Source organism: Gigantopelta aegis, chromosome 11 (genome assembly GCF_016097555.1).
Source record: "Gigantopelta aegis isolate Gae_Host chromosome 11, Gae_host_genome, whole genome shotgun sequence".
Lineage (NCBI taxonomy): Eukaryota > Metazoa > Mollusca > Gastropoda > Neomphalida > Peltospiridae > Gigantopelta > Gigantopelta aegis.
The window spans coordinates 25,583,401-25,610,272 of NC_054709.1; the positions used below are offsets into that span (position 1 = coordinate 25,583,401).

General features: G+C 38.6%; 1 protein-coding gene across 1 annotated transcript in view; it reads left to right on the plus strand.

Annotated features, from left to right (window-relative positions):
* The window catches only part of LOC121385462, an 84,497-nt gene that overhangs the window by 280 nt on the left and 57,345 nt on the right, over nt 1-26,872 (plus strand). The window contains exon 1 of the mRNA XM_041516157.1: nt 1-120. This exon is cut by the window's left edge and continues 280 nt beyond it. The gene's annotated coding sequence lies outside the window, so the exon portion shown is untranslated. The remainder of the gene's footprint in view (nt 121-26,872) is intronic.

Below are 26,872 nucleotides of genomic sequence, written 5' to 3' on the forward strand. Positions count from 1 at the left end.
CTGCCAAAAATCGTTGGAAACAGACGAGCTAAATTGACTGGTACACTAAGCCTGGAGTTAAAAAAGACCTTTTTGTGGAACCTAATCGTCTGTAAATTGGAACATTATTCACTGAGAAAGGTAGGACATGTTTCTGATTATTTTGCCTTGAATATTAAAAAAAAATAAAAATAAACCGACCAGAATCTTGTAAAAAAAAAAAAAGGAAAGAAAGGAAAGATAGAAATTTTTATTTAGGTATTTTCTTTGATGTTTTAACAAATGATTTAAAAAAAAAAAAAAAAAAAAAAAAGGTCGGAAATTTGTTCTAATTACGTGTGAGGTTTTTTTTTTTTTCCAGAAACTAATTAGCGTATCTGACTTCCTGGTCGTGAGGTTTTCTTTAGGTTCACAAGATTTCTTCAGCAGGCGGGTGTCTGGCCCAGTGGGTGTGATAGATCGGGGTTATTTCTTACCCTGTCCCAATCAGCACCCCACAGTTAGAGAGGAAGTGATAGGAATACTAACGACAATTCAGCACATTTTAAAATTACAACTACTTGGTGTCCAGTTTAAGAGAGAGAGAGAGAGAGAGAGAGAGAGAGAGAGAGAGAGAGAGAGAGAGAGAGAGAGAGAGAGAGAGAGAGAGAGAGAGAGAGAGAGAGAGAGAGACAGGACAGAGAGAGACAGACAGACAGACAGACATAGACATAGACATTTTAAAATTACAACTACTTTGTGTCCAACTTAAAATAGACAAACGACTGATGTTGGAGAGGGGGGGGGGGTGTAGAGAGACGGAGAGAGAGAGGGTGGGGGAAAGAGAGAAACAGAGAGAGACAGACAGACATAGACAGAGACAGACAGAGACATACAAGAGAGAAACAGAGAGAGAGAGAGAGAGAGAGAGAAAGAGGGGGGAGAGAGAGAGACATAGAGAGACATACCTTGTGTCCAATTTAAAAGAGACAAACGACTGATGTTGGAGAGAGAGAGAGAGAGAGCCGATGATTAATAAATCAATGTGCTCTAGTGTTGTCGTTAAGCAAAACAAACTCTTAAATATATATATAGCAGATGTACTAACCAGGGCCCCGTTCCACGAAGCGATCTTAGCACTAAGATCACCTTAGCGCATAAGGTAGCTTTGCACTTAAGGCGATCTTAGAGCTAAAATCGCTTTGTGGAACGGGGCCCAGGGTAGTATAACAAGACACGTATACTGCTGAATTTAAAATAAGCTGGGGTCATAAAACAGAATACAAAACGTCTTTCATTTTCGTCCATACCAGCTACAATCGTGCATTATTAAGGATAGATTTAAAATAGTCGGTAACCTATACCCGCTAGTAATCGGTGAACTATTCCGTGTATTACAGCCCATTAATATCGAATTACTTTCCATAAAGGTTGGTTAAGTGCAGATATGTACTAACTGTTTAAGGGTTCATTAAGGTCCCTTCCATTAGCTACGTGTTCTCCTTGAAATAGCCGGCAGAGCCATAGGAGAACCAGGCATAATGTTAGGCCCACCTATATGCTTTAATATTATGCAGTCATGCTTCCTGTGACCTGATATTACCTACCTGATAATTCAAAGTGATATCAGGTCACTGGGAAATGAGTTGTGCGCATGACGGATATTTGCTCAATTTTCATGTAGGTCGTTTTCTATTTCTTTCAAACATCCAATTACAGCAATAATTGTTGATCTGCGTAAATAAATATAGCATTTACACTTTTCAAATTACTTTTCAAATTACCTCTTATTTTTGAATTCGCCATTATTCGCTCCCATTCGGAATTAGCCAGCGTTTTTAATTAAACATTTTGAAACAAAAAAGCAAGTAGCTTCCTGCAAAGAATGTTTACATTGGAACAGCGTCTGGCTTCACAGCCACTAGCAGCCAGTGGTATACAATAGATCTTCGTCAGGCCACACGTAAACTTGAGTTTATTTTCACAGTAAAATTTACAAAAATTGTAATATTGTGACACAACAGCCTTTGAAATATAACAAAAATATTGTATTTAAAATTTGGAAATACATAACTTTTAGGCTGGCTATGTCATTCCCAAGATGCTTCCGGGCACCTGCTATTGTCCGACTTCCGGAAGTAGTTTCTGCACGATAAAACTACTAGTTTCTATACCGATTTGGACTGAAACCTATTACACAAATATAACTGGAAAGGGGTTGCATGATAACAAAAAATATCAGGTAACTACGTTTTGACACATTGTGGTTGGCGAGGTTCGATAACGATGTAACAGATTCGCTCTTAGGTGAATGATAGCGTTGACACTGCGACTGAGACTTCTTGGGTCTCACCTTCTCGGTCTATCTCTGGGTCTCTTTTTATAGGATCTCCGGCTCAAATGATTACGTCTTAATGTTCCTTGGGAATCCTATTATTTTGTCACATGATAAATTGTAATCGCTAACTGCTGACATAATAATTAATAGGTATGTTTGTCGGCAGACCGGGCATCAGCTGTGAGCATCAATTGAAAATCCGTAGTCTTGATTGCTGTGATTTAGTTTCACACTAATTGGTCTGATTTCTAGCAGATAATATATAAAGTACATTTGAATCTAGTTGTGAATCTTCCACTATGAAAACATCATTAAAAGGGGAAAACAATATAAAATTAATGTAATAATTGTTAGTATAATGAAGATAATGTATATACTTCATTTACATATTATCATATTTCTGCGTCGTTGCCCCTAGTAGTAGGCATAATGTTAGCGCTGTCGGTTAGGCTAAACAAAATAAATGTCTGGTCTCTGGTCAGCGCGCTTCGAGTTTCAGCCTCGCGCGTCAACTTTCTTTCTGTTTATTTAAATCTCCCGCGATATGAAGTCGATTTTTTGCCGGGCTTTTCTTCCTGTAAAATAAAACCGCATTTAGAGCCACATTGCCATCGCGCATGAACTAGGACGTGCATTCTGATTTCAATTTAAAGAGGCCCTTATTTAGGTATCAAATATACCCACCTTTTTTTTGCAATCCATGCTTTAAAAAAAAAGTGGGGGGGGGGGGGGGGGGGGGGGGAAGAAGAAGAATATTAAATATATTGACGTGTGTACTGGCGGGTGCTATAAGTGGCAGTCCTCCTACAGACGGAGTGGGAACCAAATATGTTGGTCAAGAACAACTTTTGAAATAAGAAAGAAAGAAAGAAATGTTTTATTTAACGACGCACTCAACACATTTTATTTACGGTTATATGGCGTCAGACAAATAGTTAAGGACCACATAAATTTGGAGAGGAAACCCGCTGTCGCCACATAGGCTACTCTTTTTACGACAGGCAGCTACGGTTCTTTTATTTGCGCTTCCCACAGGCAGGATAACGCAAACCACGGCCTTTGTTGAACCAGTTATGGATCACTGGTCGGTGCAAGTGGTTTACACCTACCCATTGAGCCATGCGGAGCACTCACTCAGGGTTTGGAGTCGGTATCTGGTTTAAAAACCCATGCCTCGACTGGGATCCGAACCCAGTACCTACCAGCCTGTAGACCGATGGCCTGCCACGACGCCACCGAGGCCGGTCTTTTGAAATAGTAATTTTAAACTAAACAGTTTCTTTTCTTTTACTCTGTCGTTTTTTAACAACCCATAAATGCTTCGCAAAGTATAATCATATTTACTCGAGTTATATCGTGTTTCTCTCTTCTCGGACCAACCGTGGTGACGTCGTTGTTAGGCCATCGGTCTACAGACTGGTAGGTACTGGGTTCGGATCCCAGTCGAGGCATGGGATTTTTAATCCAGATACCGACTCCAAACCCTGAGTGAGTGCTCCGCAAGGCTCAACGGGTAGGTGTAAACCACTTGCACCGACCAGTTATCCATAACTGGTTCAACAAAGGCCATGGTTTGTGCTATCCTGCCTGTGGGAAGCGCAAATAAAAGACCCATTGCTGCCTGTCGTAAAAGAGTAGCCTATGTGGCGACAGGGGGTTTCCTCTAAAAAAACAGTGTCAGAATGACCATATGTTTGACGTCCAATAGCCGATGATAAGATAAAACATCAACGTGCTCTAGTGGCGTCGTTAAATAAAACAAAATTTACTCTCTTCTCGGAATACCGCGAACTTTAGTTAGACGTTAGTAGTATAATTTTTGTTCTACCAAAAAAATAAAAAAAATTGTAATGATAGAATTTTGCCCTTGAACTTTGTAACTCTACGCTAGTAATCCTTCTTGAAATACTCTTCAAAGTAAGCTAAAAATGCACGCCATTACTGATCACTAACCGGCACTGGTGTACTAGAAATACGTGTCGTGGTTAAACCCTCGGACATAAGGCTGGTGGGTACAGGGTTCGCAGCCCGGTACCGGCTCCCACCCAGAGCGAGTTTTAACGACTCAACGGGTAGGTGTAAGACCACTACACCCTCTTCTTTGTCACCAACAACTAACAACTAACTCACTTTCCTGGACAGACAGCTCAGATAGCTGAGGTATGTACCCAGGACAACGTGCTTGAACCTTAATGGGATATAAGAACGAAAATACGTTGAAAGGAAAATGAAAAGAATTACGTTTAAAAAGATGTTCATTTGTTTGTTCATTTGTTTTTTTGTTTTTTGTATGCGTGTGTGTGTTGGGGTGGGGGGGGGGGGGGGGGGGTACTGTGTGTATGTGTATGTGTGTCTGCGTGTGTGCGTGCGTGTGCCCGTCTGTCTGTGTCTGCGTGTTAGCACTTCTCAAATTAGTTTATATTATATCACCAAGTCGCCGACGAAACAACGTGGTCCTAATTCATTCATTCATTCATTCATTCATTCATTCATTCATTCATTATTCATTCATTCATTCATTCATTGACTTTATTGAATATCGTGGGGATTTTTTGTTTGTTTTTTCAAATATATTTATTGCCCAAGATATTTATGTATTGATAATGTCAGGGTTGGGGCCCTGAAATCATTATCTTACAATAGATACATAAATATAAAGCGCATTCAATAAAATTACTAGTTAATTGAAACAGTCAAATTTGGAGCACAAAATTAATGACAGAATAAATATATAATAAAAGAGAATTTAAACAGCTAGACACAGAGAAAAGAAGAAAAGAAAAATCCATATTTCCAAACATAGAAAACAAACGTTATTGGCTTTTAGGTTAGGTTATTTTAACTATTAAGGCTAAGTTTAATTTTCTAGACATCTTTGCCCAGTTTTCATGTTTATATACACATTGCATTGTGAAACGTTAAAGGGACATTCCTGAGTTTGCTGCATTTTTTAAGATGTTATCGACTAAAAGAAACTTTTTAACGGTAGTAATTACATATATATATATTTTTTTATTTTTTTTCATAAAATAAAATATTAGTGTTTTTGATCGTCTTAATATTTTTACTAGGTTAATTCCTAAAATATGTTATTGTTATTTGAAGACAAAATCCAGTTTGGGTTTCTTACAAATAATAAGACGACCAAAAACACATTGAATATACAGACACAGCTATTCTAAACAGGAAAATATATTTAATATGTAAGTTTAATAGTAGAAATATTTTGTTAGTCGGAAACATCTTACAATGCAGCAAACTCAGGAATTGTCTCTTTAAGTGAAACACCGGCCTCGGTGCCGTCGTGGTTAGGCCATCGGTCTACAGGCTGGTAGGTACTGGGTTCGGATCACATCGAGGCATGGGATTTTTAATCCAGATACCGACTCCGAACCCTGAGTGAGTGCTCCGCAAGGCTCAATGAGTAGGTGTAAACCACTTGCACCGACCAGTGATCCATAACTGGTTCAACAAAGGCCATGGTTTGTGCTATCCTGCCTGTGGGAAGCGCAAATAAAAGACCCCTTGCTGCTAATCGGAAAGAGTAGCCCATGGAGTGGCAACAGCGGGTTTCCTCTCAAAATCTGTGCGGTCCTTAATCATATGTCTGACGCCATATAACCGTAAATAAAATGTGTTGAGTGCGTCGTTAAATAAAACACTTGTTTCTTTAAGTGAAACAGGGCGGGACATAGCCCAGTGGTAAAGCGCTCGCTCGATGCGCGGTCGGTCTGGGATCGATCTCCGTCTGTGGGCCCATTTGGCTATTTCTCGTTATAGCCAGTGCACCACGACTGGTATATGAAAGGCCGTGGTATGTGCTATGCTGTCTATGGGATGGTGCATATAAAAGATCCCTTGCAGCTAATCGGAAAGAGTAGCTCATGAAATGGCGACAGCGGGTTTCCTCTCTTAATATCTGTGTGGTCCTTAACAATATGTCCGACGCCATATAACCGTAATTAAATGTGTTGAGTGCGTCGTTAAATAAATAATTTTCTTCCTTTAAGTGAAACAGCAACCATTTAAAACCCATGTATCTTACTGACTATGACCCCTGGAGGTCAACTACGAACGTAACTTAAATCGAGAAGTCTCGCATTATCCTCTTAAGTTATCACGTAATTGTGTCATTCAGACTAGCCTTGACCTTCGCTAATAATCAAAGACCGATTTTTTCTTCACTTCGTGGTCTTAAAATACCGGAGAACTCAATGGATAGCTACTCGCAAACTAGTTACCAATCTATTACTAGATCGTGTTCCATTCTCGTTAAGATAGAATTTCCTTCCGTCCTTTTGTTTTCGCAGATGTACTTTACTTCCTCACCATATGCAATTACATGTACTTTTACCATCGCGGTATGCGCTGTCCTGTCAGCGGAAATACACGTGTATATAAAAAAGAGCACTTGATGTGACCAGGATAGGCGTGCACTACAACAGCTTGCTTTGAGTGTCCACTTATGTGTTATCCTGTCTATGTGATGGTGCATAAAAAAAGATCCCTTGCTGCTAATCGAAAATAGTAGCCCATGAAGTGGCGACAGCGGGTTTCCTCCCTCAATATCTGTTTGGTCCTTAACCATGTGTTCGACGCCATATAACCGTAAGTAAAATGTGTTGAGTGCGTCGTTAAATAAAACATTTCCTTCCTTATCTACGCTCAGATCACCATACGGCGATACAAGGAGGCGATTTACACACATTTTGTGCAGCTGCAGTAAAGAAAAAATAGTACAATAAACTGGCAACTATAGAACAGTAGAACATAACATCTTATATAGTGTAGTATATATACACTAATTCGAAATATCTACGTTTCAAACATATCTTTCAATACAGAGTTAATATCTATAAAATATTAATTTTTAGATACAGAAATAGTGTAGTACATTAACAACACAATATATTTTATAGTGTAATGCATATACAATAATTCGAAATATTAAAAAAACTTTAACTGCATAATTAATATTATCAATAAAAAAAATTACATAGCTTGGTGCGGGATCGGACTGGCATCGATCCTCGTCGGTGGGTCCATTTGGTGTGACGTCCCTTTTGCAAAAAGCTTATATCAGACTAGAACACCTACGGAATCATTTGAAAACGACAAATGACATCGATTCTAAAACATCCCTCAGTTAAAGCCAATTGGTGGAACAACTACACGCAATCGGTTACGTGATCGAAAATTACGACTACGACTGTTCAGCAATACGTTGTCCCGTTACGACGTCGCCGACGACGCACCGAGCATGGTATAGACCACACTTTAGGTACACTTTGTAATACCAATGCTGTTGAAGATGGGCAACATTTTATCATTTTAAAAACTTGTAAATACGATGTATTTAATAATGATTGGGCAACGTGGCAAACACTATTTTATTGAGACTTAAAGATAAGATAGACATGTGAACAGCTTGTTTGGAAATAAAATTCAGACTACACTTTAGAACAAATATAATACTTTAATTTAATATATTCCGTATATTTCTGTTAGATTGCCTGACTGAAACATATTTTATTGCATATAATGTACAAATGGATTGGACACAAGTTATCCAACTTACGAGACCCTCTCCTAATAACATACAGTAATGACAATATGACAATAAGACAAATTCTGGTAGATGTCGGTACATGTGTGAATATACGTATAATATATACGTGTATGCATTTATGCTTTAGGGTATCTATGGATATAGAGTCATATATGCGCAATTATGCACGAAGTAACTCTGTCCCTTCTTTCGTTCCTTATTTCTTTGGTTTTCTTTGTTTTTCTTCCCTAGCTTTCTTTTCAATTTAAGTCAGTGTCCTAGAGATTTTAAAAAAGAAAGAAAGAAATGTTTTATTTAATGAGGCACTCAACACATTTTATTTACGGTTATATGTTGCTACTAACATATATGCTATATATTGTAGTCATTTTGGGCCCCAACCCTAACGCTGCATATTCTTCTGGGACAATAAAGATAATATAATAATAATAATAAAAAAATGTTTTTTTATACTGATTGTATTATAGAAAGGGCAGACCAATTTGGCAGAAAAAACCCCATATTATTACACCAGATCATCCTCTTTTAAATTAATACAGCTATTGTCCATTAATAATGTAATGCAGCTAATAGCACTGTGTAAATATGTACTAGGGCAGCCACGCGGAGACACGATAATACGTAAGTGGAGTATATACATTCTCTTTATTATATACACTCTTTAGTATACTGATAATGTTTATTGCATTTTATAGTGAATATTTCATCACTTTCCATACAATGTAAATCGATTTCCCCTTTTAATGATAAATGCATTATATCTTAATGTCTGTAATGCCTATGAACTGTACGTTTCCGGCTAATAAAGAAAGAAAATAAAGAAATGTTTTATTTAACGACGCACTCAACACATTTTATTTACGGTTATATGGCGTCAGACATATGGTTAAGGACCACACAGATGTTGAGAGGAAACCCGCTGTCGCCACTACATGGCGATTAGCAGCAAGGGATATTTTATTTGCGCTTCCCACAGCCAGGATAGCACAAACCATGGCCTTTGTTGAACCAGTTATGGATCACTGGTCGGTGCAAGTGGTTTACACCTGCCATGGAGCCTTGCGGAACACTCACTCAGGGTTTAGAGTCGGTATATAGGTTAACAATTCCATGCCTCGATTGGGATCCGAACCCAGTACCCACCAGCCTGTAGACCGATGGCCTAACCACGACTCCACCCGAGGCCGGTTAGAGGAGTTTAAAGACGATTTCTTCGTACTACATATGTCTATGTAATTACCTGTATATGTTGCTACTAACATATATGCTATATATTGTAGTAATTTTGGACCCCAACCCTAACGCTGCATATTCTTCTGGGACAATAAAGATTATATAATAATAATATTAAATTTTGTTTTGCCAAATTGGTCTGCCCTTTCTACAATACAACCAGATGCATAACACCATATTATTACACCAGATCATCCTCTTTTAAATTAACACAGCTATTGTCCATGGATAATGTTACGCGGCTAATAGCATTGTGTAAATATGTACTAGGGCAGCCACGCGGAGACACGATAATACGTAAGTGGAGTATATACATTCTCTTTATTATATACACTCTTTAGTATACTGATAATGTTTATTACATGTTATAGTGAATATTTCATCACTTTCTATACAATGTAAATCGATTTCCCCTTTTAAAGGGACACGCCCTAGTTGTTAACCATTACGCCGTTGTGTTTCGCTATTAAACCCATTTTTCACAAATAAAATTGCACTTTACTTACCGTTTATTATTTAGAATATACATTTCCATTCACCTGAAGTGGGTTTTTTGGGTAATCCTGGTAATCCTGGTGTTTGTAATACCACAAAATGCATTTTTTCGCATTTCTTAAAAAGCCACGTGCCTCTGAGAAAAAAGGTCTGATCTATTTTTAGAGGGGATATTCCCATTTCAATGTCACAGACGTTGGTATACCACGTGACCGTTATCATTTTGGTTCGGTTTCTTTTCTCGTGCACGGTTCGCGCAATCAACATCCGATTTGTTGTCGTTTGCTTGTTGTTCATTTGTGAGATTTTTCTTCACAGTTCGTAAACATTTTCATTAACAATAAAGTTCAGACAAGTAAGTATCTCAATACAAAACGTTACAAACCCTTAAAACCAATAATTTTGCTACGTCTTACGATATCTGGAGAGGGGATACAACCAGGACAGAACAGTTGGAACATGTCCAGGAGAGGTGAAAGGAACGCACCCCAAGTCTGTGCGCACTCTGTGAAATTTGTCGTGACATAGGCATTTTTGTGCTTCGAGCTACATCTACCGGTGAAATCAGAATACTAACTTTCAAAATTATTTCAAGCAATTGGGACATGGGGATTCCCATGGTATTTATCGATATAAAACCTGCTTTTTCACTCCATTTGATAAAAACGTGATCTAAGTGTGTTTCAGGTTTGTAGATTAACCAAAATTATAATTTATTTTCGCTGGATGGAACTAGGGCGTGCGGCTTTAATGATAAATGCATTATATTTTAATGTCTGTAATGCCTATGAACTGTATGTTTACGGCTAATAAGGTATACATTATATAGGTTAGAAAACCAGACTACACCACGGTACTTTTAACAGATAAATAATAAATGCACAGTGAACAAAAGGTTTTGACATTTTAAAAAATACACTGAGATTTAAATGATGCCCAGGAGCTTTTTCCCCGTGAATTTATTATATAACTTTTAGTGGAATATCTTAAAATATCAGTGAAATAAAAGTGTTATCAGTCACTCAGTGACGATAACACATTTTGGAGTGAAAATGTCACTATTTCATTCTAAAATGTGTTATCGTCACTGTAGAAAGTGCTATCTTCATTGTAAAAAACCTAAACTATTTTGTTGCTGGCATTTTAAAAATAAAGGTAAACTGCCAAAAGATATATAATAAATAGAAAACTGTATGTTTTTTTGTGTTTGTTTTTTTTGTCAAATATTATTTATATCTCATCTCGTGAAATTTGCAAGCGCGACTCGTGAGATATAATTACAAACTTCACTCGATGAGATATAAATCATATTTGTAAAAAAAAAAAAAAAAAAAAAAAAAAAAAAAAAAAAAAAAACCAACAACACACAAACAAACAACAAAAAACACATGAAATATCATCTATATATAGAATGATAAATTGTTTTCACAACTGATAGCTGATGAATAATAATTCAGTGTGTTCTAGTGTTGTCGGTAACATTAACCAAGATCTTGTACTGAAGTGTCAAGATAAAAATAAAATAAAATAATAAATAAATAAAATAAAATAAAATATCTAATCACTAGCCTCTGTCTTGCACAGACTGGTCAAATGAAGTGAGGGGGCGGGATACGGTCAGATATCTAACTTAGTACCTCTGCTTTGAGTCTAAGTTTAGATAATATAATCACAGAAGTTAGTTAGGTTATGCTCAGATTAGATAATGCAATAAAAAAAAGTCACTGGGTTATGCCCAGATTAGATTTACAATGAATTTTTTTTAATCCGACGCCATATAACCGTAAATAAAATGTGTTGAGTGCGTCGTTAAATAAAGCATTTCCTTCTTGCAATCCGATCTGTAGGGTGTGTGCTGCCAAATCAAATCCCATAGACGACAATAGTAACGTATGTGGCTAAAACTCTTACCTGAGGCGTATCAATCAACATAAACACCACGGATATAAATACTACCACCCCTCACCCTTAAAGTGAATCAGAAAAAAATAAGGGTCAAGCTGCTCATTTCTGAGATAACGGGTAGGGCCTATAACTTTCCTAGTTCGGCACAAAAACCGAGTACAAAGGTACCCCTGTTTCACGCACAAGGCTACTTGACACAGTGGTACCAGATGAAATAAAATTGATTTTTTTTTTACCCAGATCACCGATCACAGGACTTGTGGTGTCCACTTCTCTATCAAAAGTTGGGTGCACCTCGAACTTTGACCCAGCCGGAAGTTATTTGGTTTAGTAATACCTGTAGTTAGCCTGTTGAGTCAGTAAAATCGTCGACATCACCTCAAGAGTGCAAGTCATTCTCCAATCCCAAAATGGCAGATGTTTCTGCATGAAAAAAAAAAAAAAACTCTCAGTTATCCGAGTTTTACCGGTCTCGGAGATGTCGTGGTTAAGCCATCGAACATAAGGCTGGTAGGTACTGGGTTCGCATCCCGGTACCAGCTCCCACCCAGCGCGAGTCCTAACGACTCAGTTGGTGGGTGTACGACCATTACACCCTCTTCTCTTTCACTAACAACTAACCACTGTCCTGCACAGACAGCCCAGATAGGTGAGAGGTGTGTGTGTGTGTGTGTGTGTGTGTGTGTGTGTGTGACCAAGACAGAATACTTGAACGTTAATTGGATATAAGCACGATCATAAATTGAGAATAGAACAGAATACCCCAGTTTCTGATCTTTAAGTAATAATCGTTTTTAAATCGCCCAGCTCGGTGAAAATAACATTTCCAATTACGTCGACCGAAAGTGGAATGACTATATGTTTAATGACCCCTCAGTTGCTAAAAGCAAAGCTGAGGGCGGGGACGCTGCAGCCACATATACTAAAATATAATATACATTAGGACTGGATCTAATGTTAGGCTGAGACTTCCAATGGCAGCACAAAGTTGCCCAACCTTCTGCTCTCACGACTTCTACGACTGTCCAATTGCTAGGCTGAGCGCTCTTACAACTCGATTATATTCGTATAACCCAATTAGTTGTGAATCTGAGCGCACCCGTCTTAAGTCGGGAGTTGGAGAAATTACAACGCAGCCGTTGAGTTGGCCAACTTCGTTGTGACAGTTGACAGTCTGATCCTAGCATAACTCAAACCATAGAGCGCTCGCAATTCGGGCGATCTTAAAGCGACATACACTAGTTTTTAAAAATGAACGTTCGTGTAAGAAGTAACAGTTAATTAGACAAGCTCTAGTTATTTTTGACTGTATTTCCCTGTTTAAACATCACAGACTTTAGCTTCTCTCTGTTATAAACATATCCAAATATGTGTTTCAGGTTTGTAGATTAACTAAACTTAGTGTCCATTTTTACGGGCTGAAACTAGAGTCTGCGCCTTTAACACAGGTTATAGGATGGCAATTTTAATTAGATTGATAGGATGGTAGCAGAGATTCAACAGTATGCATGAGGACCCCATCTTCCTATTAAACTGAAACTAGGGTTTGCGCCTTTAACACAGGTTATAGGATGGCAATTTTAATTAGATTGATAGGATGGTAGCAGAGATTCAACAGTATGCATGAGGACCCCATCTTCCTATTAAACTGAAACTAGGGTTTGCGCCTTTAACACAGGTTATAGGATGGTAGCAGAGATTCAACAGTATGCATGGGGACCCCATCTTCCTATTAAACTGAAACTAAGGTTTGCGCCCTTAACACAGGTAATAGGATGGTAGCAGAGATTCAACAGTATGCATGGGGACCCCATCTTCCTATTAAACTGAAACTAGGGTCTGCGCCTTTAACACAGGTTATAGTATGGTAGCAGAGATTCAACAGTATGCATGGGGACCCCATCTTCCTATTAAACTGAAACTAGGGTCTGCGCCTTTAACACAGGTTATAGGATGGTAGCAGAGATTCAACAGTATGCATGGTGACCCCATCTTCCTATTAAACTGAAACTAGGGTCTGCGCCTTTAACACAGGTTATAGGATGGTAGCAGAGATTCAACAGTATGCATGGGGACCCCATCTTCCTATTAAACTAAAACTAGGGTTTGCGCCTTTAAGACTGTAAGGATAGCACATACCACCGCATTTGATAAACCATTCATGGAAGCAGAGATCGTTGGAAGGGGGAACATAAACGAGCGAGTTCTCTGGTTAGGATCGCGTCTAGGAGCCTTGTATTTCGAGCGATCTGGACACAGAACTCTCCACTTCACTTGAGAAAGACTCGACGTCGTTACACGTTTGTTAGAAGCAGACGACGGCCCTCGAGGCTAACGCAAATCCACTGATGCGATTAATATTTTGACGTCATTAACGTTTCATGCGTCTTCCTGCGCGATATTGGTGTGTCTTCAATGTCATTATTAGAGTAATATCTATATGTATGCATCTATGTCTCAAGGTTATCGGCGACTAACGCGTGAAAATGTCATAGTCAAAGGGCAACATTACTGTACTTTTAAACCGGCCTCGGTGAAGTCAAAGGACATAATTACATATAAGGTTGATAGGTACTGGCCCAGTGGTACAGCGCTCGCTTGATGCGCACCCGGTTCGGAATCGATCCCCGTCGGTAGGCCCACTGGGCTATTTCTCGTTCCAGCCAGTGCACCGCGACTCATATATCAAAGGCCGTGGTATGTGCTATCCTTTTTGTTGGATGTTGCATATAAAAGGTATCTTGCTCCAAATGGTGTTTTCCCTCTCTAAAAGTTTGTTTTGTTTAACGACACGACTAGAGCACATTGATTTATTAATCATCGACTATTGGATGTCAAACATTTGGTAATTTTGACATATAGTTTTAGAGAGAAAACCCGCTACATTTTTCTATTACCAGCGCGGGATCTTTTATATGCACCATGGTATTTAAAAACAAAACAAAACAAAAAAACTACTTTTTTTCCTTCATCTTATCAATCGACGAAAACTGACACGAGTCTCTTTAAGTTATTCCAGCCAGTGCACCACGACTGGTACACCAAAGGCCGTAGTATGTGGTATCCTGTCTATGGGATGGTGCATATAAAAGATCCTTTGTTGCTAATCGAAAAGAGAAGTCCATGAAGTGGCGACAGCGGGTTTCCTCCCCCCAATATCTGTGTGGTCCTTAACCATATGTCCCACGCCATATAACCGTAATTAAATTGTGTTGAGTGCGTCGTTAAATAAACCATTTCCTTCGTTCCTTCTTTAAAGGAACATTCCTGAGTTTGCTGCAATTTTTAAAGATGTTATCGACTAATAAAATGTTTCTACGATTAAACTTACATATTAAATATATTTTGTTGTTTAGAATATTAGTGGCTGTATATTAAATGTGTTCCTGATCGTTCTAATATTTGTTCTAGGTTAATTTTCATTTTATTTCCTAAAATATATTTTTTCGTACGTACGAAATTATTTGAAGACAAAATCCAGTTTGGGCTTCTTACAAATATTAAGACGACCAGAAACACATTGAATATACAGACACTGATATACTAAACAAGAACATATATTTAATATGTAAGTTTAATCGTAGAAATATTTTATTAGTCGGAAACATCTTACAATGCAGCAAATTCAGGAATGTCCCTTTAAAACATCTTACAATGCAGCAAATTCAGGAATGTCCCTTTAAGGTATGACCATGTATCTGTAACCTGTGAATTGTGATGAGTTTGTTGAAAGACTCGTTCTCCAATCCCATTTCACACACTCGTTTTGAATAGCGCTTTCTACAAACTGGATTAAACTTCGGCTGATTCCCACGGTGGGTTGCTGTAATGGTGTAATATCAATCTTATCAAGCATGCTACAGGATTTTAGTGTCCACATTCTCTCACAATTCAGGCGTTTTCTTAAAGGGACATTCCTAAGTTTGTGGCAATTTTTAAGATGTTATCAACTAACAGAGACGTTTTAACGATTGTAATTACATATCAAATATAGTTTTCTGCCTAAAATATTAGTGGCTGTATATTAAACGTGTTTCTAGTCGTTCTAATATTTATACTAGATTAAATTTCATTTTATTTCCTAAAATATTTTTTTTTCGTACGTACGAAATTATTTGAAGATAAAATCCAGTTTGGGTTTCTTACAAACATTAAGACGACCAGAAACACATTAAATATACCTATAATGATATTCTAAACAAGAACATATATTTAATATGTAAGTTTAATCGTAGAAATATTTTATTAGCCAGAACCATCATATCAAAGGCTGTCATCAAATACTTCGACACAAGCGTCGGGGTGGGGGAAGGGGTGGAGGGGTGGCATGGGCAATGACCCTTTAACTGCAATGCAGCCAGTATGAATGAATGGAAGAATGGACGAATGAATGAATGGATGAATGAATGAATGGATGAATAATAGATGCATCAGTTAATGAGTAAATGAATGAATAGATGAATGAATGAATGAATGAATGAATGAATGAATATATGAATGAATGTATGAATGAATGAATGAACGAATGAACGAATGAATAAATGAATAAATAAATGAATAAATGAATGAATGAATAAACGGAACAATGGAACAATAGATGTATGTATGTTTAATGACACCCAAACACAAACAATACATCGGATACTGGGTACGAAACGTAAGTTCTTGAATGGCGTCATTGCCAACTCAATATAACAATTAATTTTTTTAATTAAAACACAGTGCAATGAGCTCTGCAAAAAAATATAAATATCACAGATACATCTAGTGACACACATATCCGTTAACGGTCCCTTTATCGCATCCGATTATCATCCGTAAAACGCATCCGATAACAGATGATTTCGAACCAATGGTTTTTAATGAAGACTGACACATATTACCGTGACGTTTATTTGTCGGATCCGATTGTCGCACATTTCTGTAGTTTAACCTAATGACACATAATATATATATCCCTTAACGATCCGTTTATTGTTTATAAAACACATCCGATAGCGGATGATTTCGAATCAATGGTTTTAATGACGACCGACACATATGTCCGTAACGTTTATTTGTCGGATCCGATTGTCGCACGTTTCGGACAATGTTTGAAAATGCTCCGTTTATGCACCGTTAAAGGAGCAAGGATTCCCATATTATGACGTCATATTGGGAAATACCCTGTATTAGGAAAGTGTAGTATTCTAGTCTCCGGGTTGGGATTAACAATGGCTGGGAAATTGTTTACCATTTAACTGTGAAGACTCACAATTAGCACCGTGTCAGGTTCTCTGACCTGAGGTCAAACATGAGACCATATCAGACCAGTTTACTTTGTATACGTGTATGTGTTATGTATTCCTGTGGTTTAGACCATAATAAAATCAGTTTCCACTTGGTATCATTGGTGTTAAGTTGTGTGGGAATCTTGAGAGTTTTCCTCCAGAATCCTTGGTTTCACGGACATGAGTTTGGATATATGTGTCATGGTTTGTCGGGATTCGTTTGACACATGCGTTAAACGGATCCGGAAAACGAATCAATGTACGGACATATATGTCACTAGCTTTACATATATCATGATTTCACGAATCAGTTTAATGCATGCGTTTAAACGAATCCCATAAATGAATCAGTTTACGGACATATGATCCGCCAGCCTAAGTTAATTAAAATTCTGAATTCTGAGTGCAATTCTGAATATCTCTTAACAAATTAATTATATATAGTTTAAGATAGACTCAAAAAGATTTAAAGGCATATTGTCACAGACCTCTGACCTATTTATAATTTGATTTGTCCCTAAATGTAGGCTATTTTATTCAACCATCTTCATAACCACCATACTCCGCTTATTAATGACATTTTTTGTAAAAATAATTGAATTATGGCAATGGTCGATAATTCAAAAACTAAAATTGCCGAGAAGGATGACATCATGGTTCAGTTAAGGTGATGCTAGATTTGGTTTCCAACAATTACTGTAATTTTTTTTATTTAGTATCCATTTTTTTAGAGAAATAAGGTCCTTAAATCTGTGACAGTAAACCTTTAATCATATTTCCCCCTACCGAATATGTTTTCTCGTTGTCATAACCTCACTGCGCTTCTCCAAAATGTGTCGAACTGTCAAAAGGTCTGATGGTGCTTACATTGAGGTGGAGAGTACTTGTACAAAATAAATGAGTGTGTCAAGTATGTATGATTGACGCGAGCACGACATGTGGCTATTTCGTCCGTCCTGCACCGCCCTTATATCTTCAAGAGCTCCCGGTTAAGAGGCGAATTAATATTATAACTGCTCCCACGACGACCTTGGCCACCAATTGCTGTCATCTCATTTCGACAACCGGCAGCAGTGGCGCGAAGGTCAAGGTTGTGTCAGATTGTCGTTTAGACGACATTGACGAACTAAAGAACAATAAGCAGTACAAATAGCGTGTGCCTCCAGTGGGACACAATATGCTCACCGTTAATTAATTAATTAATTAATTAATTAATTAATTAATTAATTAATTTATTTATTTATTTATTAATTTATTTATATATTTATTTATTTATTTATTTATTTATTTATTTATTGATAAATAATTTATTATTTGAATCACATATTCATTCATTCATTTCGTTCGTTCATTCATTTTATTAATTTCATTCATGTCATCTTATTGCTTTTATCCAACTAAGGTTCAAGCACGCTGTCCTGGCATAAACCTCAGCTATTTGGTATGACTGTCGAGAACAGGGGTTAATAGTCATGGCATTTATGGCTAGCGACAGAGACGTCCGTGAATTAGATTTACCACCACCCGTCCCCAATTGAGTCGATGGGTGGTACACGATACCGGAGTGTGAACCCAGTACTGTTATTAACAGGGCTCGACCTTAGCAGTGAGAAATCGGTAGCTAAAACACCCCGGGCTACCAGATATCTAAAACCGGTAGTCCGCCGGGCTACTCAACTTTTTTGTACATCCAGTTACTCTGTAGTAAACAAGACTCTTAAACACCTAAAAAAAACCCATCTAAAACAACATGTTTAAATAAAAATAAATGATTTTACTTTTTGCTTTCTCTTTTTTAAATTTTAAAAAAATTATGGGACTACCAATTTGTACTGAGGGCTACCAAAATTCATAACCTGGTAGCCCAGTGGTCTACACTGAAATACGTTACGATCAAGGCCTGAGTACATGCCTGCCATAACCAAATGACTGAGCTAGATTAGAGTTTGTTTTGTATAACGACGACACATTGATTTATTAATCATCGGCTATTGGGTTTGAAACATTTGGTAAGTTTGACATATAGTCTTAGAGACAAAACCCGCAACATTGTCCCATTAGCAACAAGGGATCTTTTATATGCACTATCCCACGGACAGGATAGCGCATACCTCGAGGTGTCGAACCATTCCCCTACTAAAAACGAATTTTCTATTTGTTTATACATCTTCCGGAGAATCATAACACAGTGTAGACCCCCAACCCCTGATTAATTTCGTTCAAATGCGCCTGTTAACTAATAAAGGGACTATACAGAGTCTCCGGCAATTGTTAAGATGATGTCGACCAACAGAAACGTTTTATCGACTGCTTTACTACATGAAATATCAGTGGTTGTATATCACACGTGTTTCTAAGGTAAAAATAAAGTTTGTTTTATTTAACGACGCCACTAGAGCACATTGATTTTTTATCTTATCATCGGCTATTGGACGTCAAACATATGGTCATTCTGACACTGTTTTTTAGAGGAAACCCCCTGTCGCCACATAGGCTACTCTTTTACGACAGGCAGCAAGGGATATTTTATTTGCGCTTCCCACAGGCAGGATAGCACAAACCATGGCCTCTGTTGAACCAGTTATGGATCACTGGTCGGTGCAAGTGGTTTACACATACCCATTGAGCCTTGCGTAGCACTCACTCAGGGTTTGAAGTCGGTATCTGGATTAAAAATTCCATGCCTCGACTGAGATCCGAACCCAGTACCTACCAGCCTGTAGACCGATGGCCTAACCACGGCGCCACCGAGGCCGGTCACGTGTTTCTAATCGCCCTAGTATTTGCACCAGATTGATCTTCATTTTATTTCTTAATATTTTATTTTTCATACGTACGAAATTATTTCCAGTTTCTGCTACGTACAAATACTAAAATGACTAGAAATATGTTGGAAAACAAATTTGTTTAACGACACCACCAGAGCACATTGATTATTAAACATCGACTATTGGAAGTCAAACATTTGGTAATTCTAACACGTAGTCGTCAGAGGAAGGAAACCCGCTATATTTGTTTAATATGCACTTTCTTCGCACAGACAGGATAGCACATTACCATGACCTTTGATATACCAGTCGTGTTGCATTGGCTGGAACGAGAAATAGCCTAACAGGCCCACCGATGGTGATCGATCCCAAACCAACCGCGCATCAATCGAGCGTTTTACCACTGGGCTAAGTACCGTCCCAAAAAAAAACATGTTGAATATACAGACACGGATATTCTAAACAAGGAGATATATTTAATGAGGAATTTTAGTCTTTTGGAAAGTTTATTAGTCAGATGTATCTTACAACTCAGTAAATTCAAGATAGTCATTCATTCATTCATTCATTCATTCATTCATTCATTCATTTATTTCAACTTTATTCTCGTGCTTAGATCCAATTATGGTTCAAGCACGCTGTCCTGAGCACATACCTCAGCTATCTGGTATGTCTGTCCAGGACAGAGGGGTTAGTTGTTAATGGTTAGTGACTCAGTGAGAGAGAAGAGGGTGTTACACCTACCCATTGAGTCGTTTAAACTCGCTCTGGGTGGGAGCCGGTACCGGGCTGCGAACTCTGTACCTTCTAGCCTTATGTTCGATGGCTTAACCACAACACCACCGAGGCCGGTTCAAGCTAATCACTTTAACACCTGCCAGTTAAAGATTCTTCTGAAATTTGCACTTATCTGTCCTACTAAATGACAGACGGACGAGGCAGCTGAGATGAACGTCAAGGTCAAGGACATGGCACTCGAATCATAATTGGGTACAAATACGAAATTAAACTGAAATGAAGAGCTATTTGGTTATATCTGTAGAGAGGTTACTGCGTTTAAAATGTGCAGACAGCAAAACCATTGGCGCTTTTACGTCTGCTGGCTACAGTCTTCTTCGCAGACGTCAAATCCATAGGTCCAGACACATCACAGAACATTGGCAGAAAGGTTCGCACGACAACACTGTCGTCAGTAGAAGTGGACGAGTCATTTGACCGCCCTCCACTTAAAGTTAAAGTTTGTTTTGTTTAAAAAACACCATTAGAGAACATTGATTTATTAATTGGCGGCTATTGGATGTCAAACATTTGGTAATTTTGACATATAGTCCTAGATATGTAACCGGCTACATTTGTTTCCGTTAGTAGCAATGAATCTTTTATATGCACCATATCATAGACAGGATAGCACATACCACGGACTTTGATATGGTGCACTGGCTTCAGAGGGGTCAAATGCATAGGACCAGACACATCACAGCGCATTCGCAGAATGGTTGTCACGACAGCTCGTCTTTAGAATTGGAATAGCCTTTTGGCCGACCTCCTCTTAACGTTCATCGCTTCAGAATTAAAGACGCAGACACCAGTTTCAGCCCGTGAAAATGGACGCTAAGTTTAGTTAATCCACAAACCTGCATCATACATTTCGGTAAGGTTATAACAGAGAGAAGCTAAAGTGTGAGATGTTTAAACAGGGAAATACCATCTACAAATAGCTTGAGATTGTCTCCATAATCATGATTTCTAAGACGAACGTGCGTTTCTAGAATTAAAGGGGCATTCCTGAGTTTGCTGCAATTTTTAAGGTGTTATCGACGAACAGAGACTTTTTAACGATTGTAATTACATATCAAATATATTTTTCTGCATAATATATTAGTGCGCTGTACATTAAACGTGTTTCTGATCGTTCTAATATTTGTACTAGGTTAAATTTCATTTTATTTCCTAAAATATTTTTTTTTTGTACGTACGAAATTATTTGAAAACAAAATCAAGCTTGGGCTTCTTACAAATATTAAGACGACCAGAAACACATTAAATATACAGACATTGATATTCTAAACAAGAAAATATATTTAATATGTAAGTTTAATCGTAGAAATATTTTATTAGACGGAAACATCTTATAATGTAGCAAACTCAGGAATGTCCCTTTAAGAAAGTTGCATTTTGGGGTATTGCAAAAACCCGGATGACCAGAACCACTTCAGATGTACGAAAATGAATATTCTAAATAATAAAATGTAAGTACTTCTACTTTAATTGATCAAACAACGGCTTTAATAGTGACAAATACATCGCAGTGTTTAAAAAATTGGATCTGTCACTTTAAGTGCGCGATAGCATCGCTTAGTGAAGATCTAGAATATTTTGGGCCAACGCACTTGGCCCTTACGAAATAACGAAAATGTTTGACACCAAATAGATTAACGTGTACGCAACATTAAAGGCATATTGTCACAGATCACTGACCTATTTAATGGTCTAACAAAGTATTACCGGAACAAAAATAATTTGATTTGTTCCTAAATGTACTTTATTCAACCATCTTCATAACCACCATACTCCATTTATTAATGATACGAGGTCGTAACTAACTTGGGTTGAGGTAGAAATCAAGAACAACAAAACTCAACAGAAATAAGCAAAAAAACAACGAAAAAACGTGTCATTTTTTGTTTAGAAGTCATTGACCCGAGGACTGCCGTTTTGAGAGCTAGACGGACATTCTGACAACTGTAATGATTAAACCGATCTCTTTCATTTCATTTCATTACAGTTTTATTTTCGTGCTTATATCCAGTTAAGGTTTAAACACGCTGTCCTGGGCACACACACCTTTGCTGTCTGTCGGGGACAGTGGGTTAGTGGTTAGTGAGAGAGAAGAGGGTTTAGTGGTCTTACACCTACCCGTTCAGTCGTTAAAACTCGCTGTGGGTGGGAGCCGGTACCGGGCTGCGAACCCTGTACCTACCAGCCATATGTCCGATGGTTAAAACACGACACCACTGAGGCCGGTGAAAGCTCTCTAATCTCTGCCTACTGAGCTACTCCGTTGTTGCAGACTTCGCCATTTAAAGGAAACGATCACTCTCGTTCCCCATCAACCAACTGAAACTAGTTCAAGGAGGGTAATTTTAGCTCCCCTTTTTCCTAAATGGCTCCTCTGCATTAAGAAACATGTAGCGGATTTCCTATGATGAACTACCAAATGTTTAACATCCAATAGCTGATGATTAATTAATCAATGTGCACCAGTGGTGTCGTTAAACAAAACAAACTTTCACTTGTGGCAGAGAGCGGTTATAACTGCCTGGAAGACAAAAAAGAAAGAAAGAAATGTTTTATTTAACGACGCACTCAGCACATTTTATTTACGGTTACATGGCGTTAGACATATGGTTAAGGACCACACAGATATTCAGAGAGGAAACCCGCAGTCGCCACTTCATGGGCTACTCTTTTCGATTAGCAGCAAGGGATCTTTTATATGCACTATCCCACATACAGGGTAGTACATACCACGGCCTTTGATATAACATCCGACGCCATATAACCGTCATTAAATGTGTTGAATGCGTTGTTAAATAAATCATTTCCTTCCTTGATATACCAGTCGTGGTGCACTGGTTGGAAAGAGAAATAGCCCAATGGGCCCACCGGCGTGAATAGATCCGAGACCGACCGCGCAGCCGAGTGAGCGCTTTACTCCTGAATGACCGCCAAGATAGCTAACAGCAGAACACTCTGACTAAGACATCATTTTCTTCACTAGCTACATACGTTTCGAAGCAATGTAATGACCGCTGGCATAGTATTCTTTTTATTTCCCTCCGCCTGTTCCCCGTGCTGCGTTACACATTATTATAACGAGATTTATTAAAATTGAAGGGGAAAGCAATTATTAGTTTTCATGATGCCGTAGGATGGAATTTTTCCGATTCAAATACGCCATTCATACAAGATATTATTCTGCTCGGGGTGAGTGAAAAAAATAGGTATTAAATAATAAGCCAGAGCGTCCCGCTGTGCGTTCCACATAATGCTACTGACAACATGTAATATAGATTTTCTAACAGGCACGGCGAACAGCGTGCCGCAGACGCCAAAACACGCCCTGTTTTCTAAGCAACAGGCAGGCAGGGCGTAGCCCAGTGGTAAAGCGCTCGCTCGATGCGCGGTCGGTCTAGGATCGATCCCCGTCGGTGGGCCCCGTTGGGCTATTTCTCGTTCCAGCCAGTGCACCACGATCGGTATATCAAAGGCCGTGTTATGTACTACCCTGTCTGTGGGATGGTGCACATAAAATACCATTTGCTGCTAATCGAAAAAGAGTAGCCCATGAAGTGGCGACAGCGGGTTTTCTCTCTCACTATCTGTGTGGTCCTTTCACTATATGTCTGACGCCATATAACCGTAAATAAAATGTGTTGAGTGCATCGTTAAATAAAACATTTCTTTCTTTCTTTCTAAGCAACAGACCTACGGTATAAGACAATGGCAGTCCTCAAAATACGGTTCAAACAGTGGCAGACCTCTTAGTGTATCGCCCAGTCCTGTATTGATCCTATGGTGGTAAAGTGCATATAAAACGAATCTCTAGGCGCCGGACTGACGGTATAGAAAATGGCAGTCCTCATATAGCGGTTTCAAACAATGGCAGTCTTCTTAGTATTTTGAAACGCTCAGTCCTGGTTGAATAGGAAAAACATTCAGAGAATGGGTCCTTAAGCCTATAGACAAAGGAATTTGATATTATACAAGTTATGGTGCTCTGGTTGGAATGGGAAAAAACAATCAGAGAATGGGTCCACATGTCTATTTACGAAGCAGCATACTACGTCAAAGCAAATTAATCAATTTCCTTGTGACTACATCCTTTTAAGGTTCAGGTATGTCTTACTTGGGCGTAGATTCTGACTTCTGGTGAGGCGATATTGTAATTTTAAAGGCACACGGTTCGCTTTAAATATAATATAGTATTTCTGTGCACAGAAAGATATAAAGAAATGTTTTACTTAACGACACACAACATATGTTAACTACGGTTATATGAAGTCAAACATATGATTAAGGAAGGAAATGTTTTATTTAACATCAAAACTACTTGTATTAACGTGAAAAGGAGTTTCACTTGTACCATGCAGTTTTCAAGCAGGTGTCCTGCACAGTCATAAAAACAACTTTAAAAAGTCAAACTATCTTGGTTTTTTATACATTTGCTATACCGGCAACCAAACACGCTGTGAATACAATTTGATAGAGGGCTGTGTACTTAAAAGCAAAATTGTATATTAGTTAAAAAGCGTGATTGTCTTTGATATGCTAATTCACCACAGCCCGCCACCCCGCGATTTACACAGTTTGATTTGATTTATTAATATTTTGCCTGCGATCAGCTATGAACACTGATTTAATGCACCGATATTACTTATTTATATGCACATAAATTCGCCAACCTTTGTTGCAAATTAACAGCCGGTGCTTTATTCGCCCCGGGGTATCGTTAAACGCCCCCTCATACCTATCATGCACTAGAACACTCCTCTCTCATTACCAGTCTTAATTTAACAGAGTGATAAAGGATTTCTCTGAAGTGTAGAAGATCGCAGGATCTAGCCTTCTCGATAGACTCTTTGGGGTTTTGTCTTTTTCGCCAGTGTTTTGTCTAATCTGGCATGCTCTGTTCTATGTGTCTTACACACACACACACACACACACACACACACACACACACTATCTCTCTCTCTCTCTCTCTCTCTCTCTCTCTCTCTCTCTCTCTCTCTCTCTCTCTCTCTGTCTCTCTCTCTCTCTCTCTCTCTCTCTGTCTGTCTATCTGTCTCTGTCTGTCTCTCTCTGTCTGTCTGTCTGTCTGTCATTCTGTCTGTCTGTCTGTCTGTCTCTCTCTCTCTCTCTCTCTCTCTCTCTCTCTCTCTCTCTCTCTCTCTCTCTCTCTCTCTCTCTCTCTCTCTCTCTCTCTCTCTCTCTCTCTCTCTCTCTCTCTCTCTCTCTCTTTCAGCTGAAAACGAGTACGAGTAAATGAAGCCTGCAAAAAATATGTAATAATAAAAATAATAATAATTAAAAAATCTAAACGAAACGAACCAACAACACAAAACATTATTGTATCCTTCATGATTCAAAACACTTTGTTTTCTTTCGCATATCATTGATTGATCAACGTGTTGTGCTCACGTAGTCCGCATAAAATTGTTGTTTGCAGGAACTTTGTCCATTCACCAAAGCTCTTAGATTAACTCAACAAAGGCTATGCATGTTTTTTTTCTGCGATGCGACAGGAATAGTTTTTCATTACAAATCATTTTCATTGAAAACTAAACGGATGATGCGAGCGATATTGTAGCTAGTAATTTCCTGTTTAGTTACGACATGTACTGGACTGTTTGCTTACATGATGGATACGTTAATGAGTTGAAGAATCGCGAACCAGCCTGGTTTCAATAAATATTTAGCAGAAGGTCTTCGTCAGATAGATCCTCTTCTTCGCAGACCATTTTGTTTACTCTGCGTCGTTCTACGACCTATTGTATGGGAACCCGATTTTGGTTTGCAGAGGCATGAATGAGAGAGAGAGAGAGAGAGAGAGAGAGAGAGAGAGAGAGAGAGAGAGAGAGAGAGAGAGAGAGAGAGAGAGAGAGAGAGAGAGAGAGAGACGGATAAAGAAAAAAGAGAGCGAAAGAGTGAAAAGGAAAGACAGAGACAGGGAGAGAGACAAAAACGATAGAGGGGGGGGGGTATTGAGAACGGTTCTAGACAAAAATGGGCAGAAAGACAGACAGAGAGGGTGCTAGACGGGGGGGGGGGGGGGGGGGGTGGTGAGAAAGACAGAGAAACAGACAGAGAGAGAGAGAGAGAGAGAGAGAGAGACAGAGAGAGAGACAGCTGCAGAAGCAGAGACAGAAAGACAGAGAGAGACAGACAGAGGGGGAGAGAGAGACAGGAAGAGAGACAGACAAAACGATAGAGAGGGATATTAAGAATGGTTCTAGAAAAAAATGGACAGTTTTAAACTGAAAACATTCACTCTCGTATTTTTCTTGGATTGGGAAAACTCCTCTCTGGGTAGGGCCATGCTGGAGCCGTTTGGCCATCCATCCATTTACCTTTGCGCTTGAAATACTATATCAACCTAAAATCGGATATGTTAATCGTGGCGCGTTCTAGATTAGAGACACTTCCGAGAGTTATTTTGTAGTTCCATTCATGTCGTCTGCATACAGCCATTTGCGCGCGAATTAATTATGTTTGCATTTTATGACCCTTCCTATTGCATGCTTGCTGTCATTGTATTGAACGTCTGCAGTGTTTG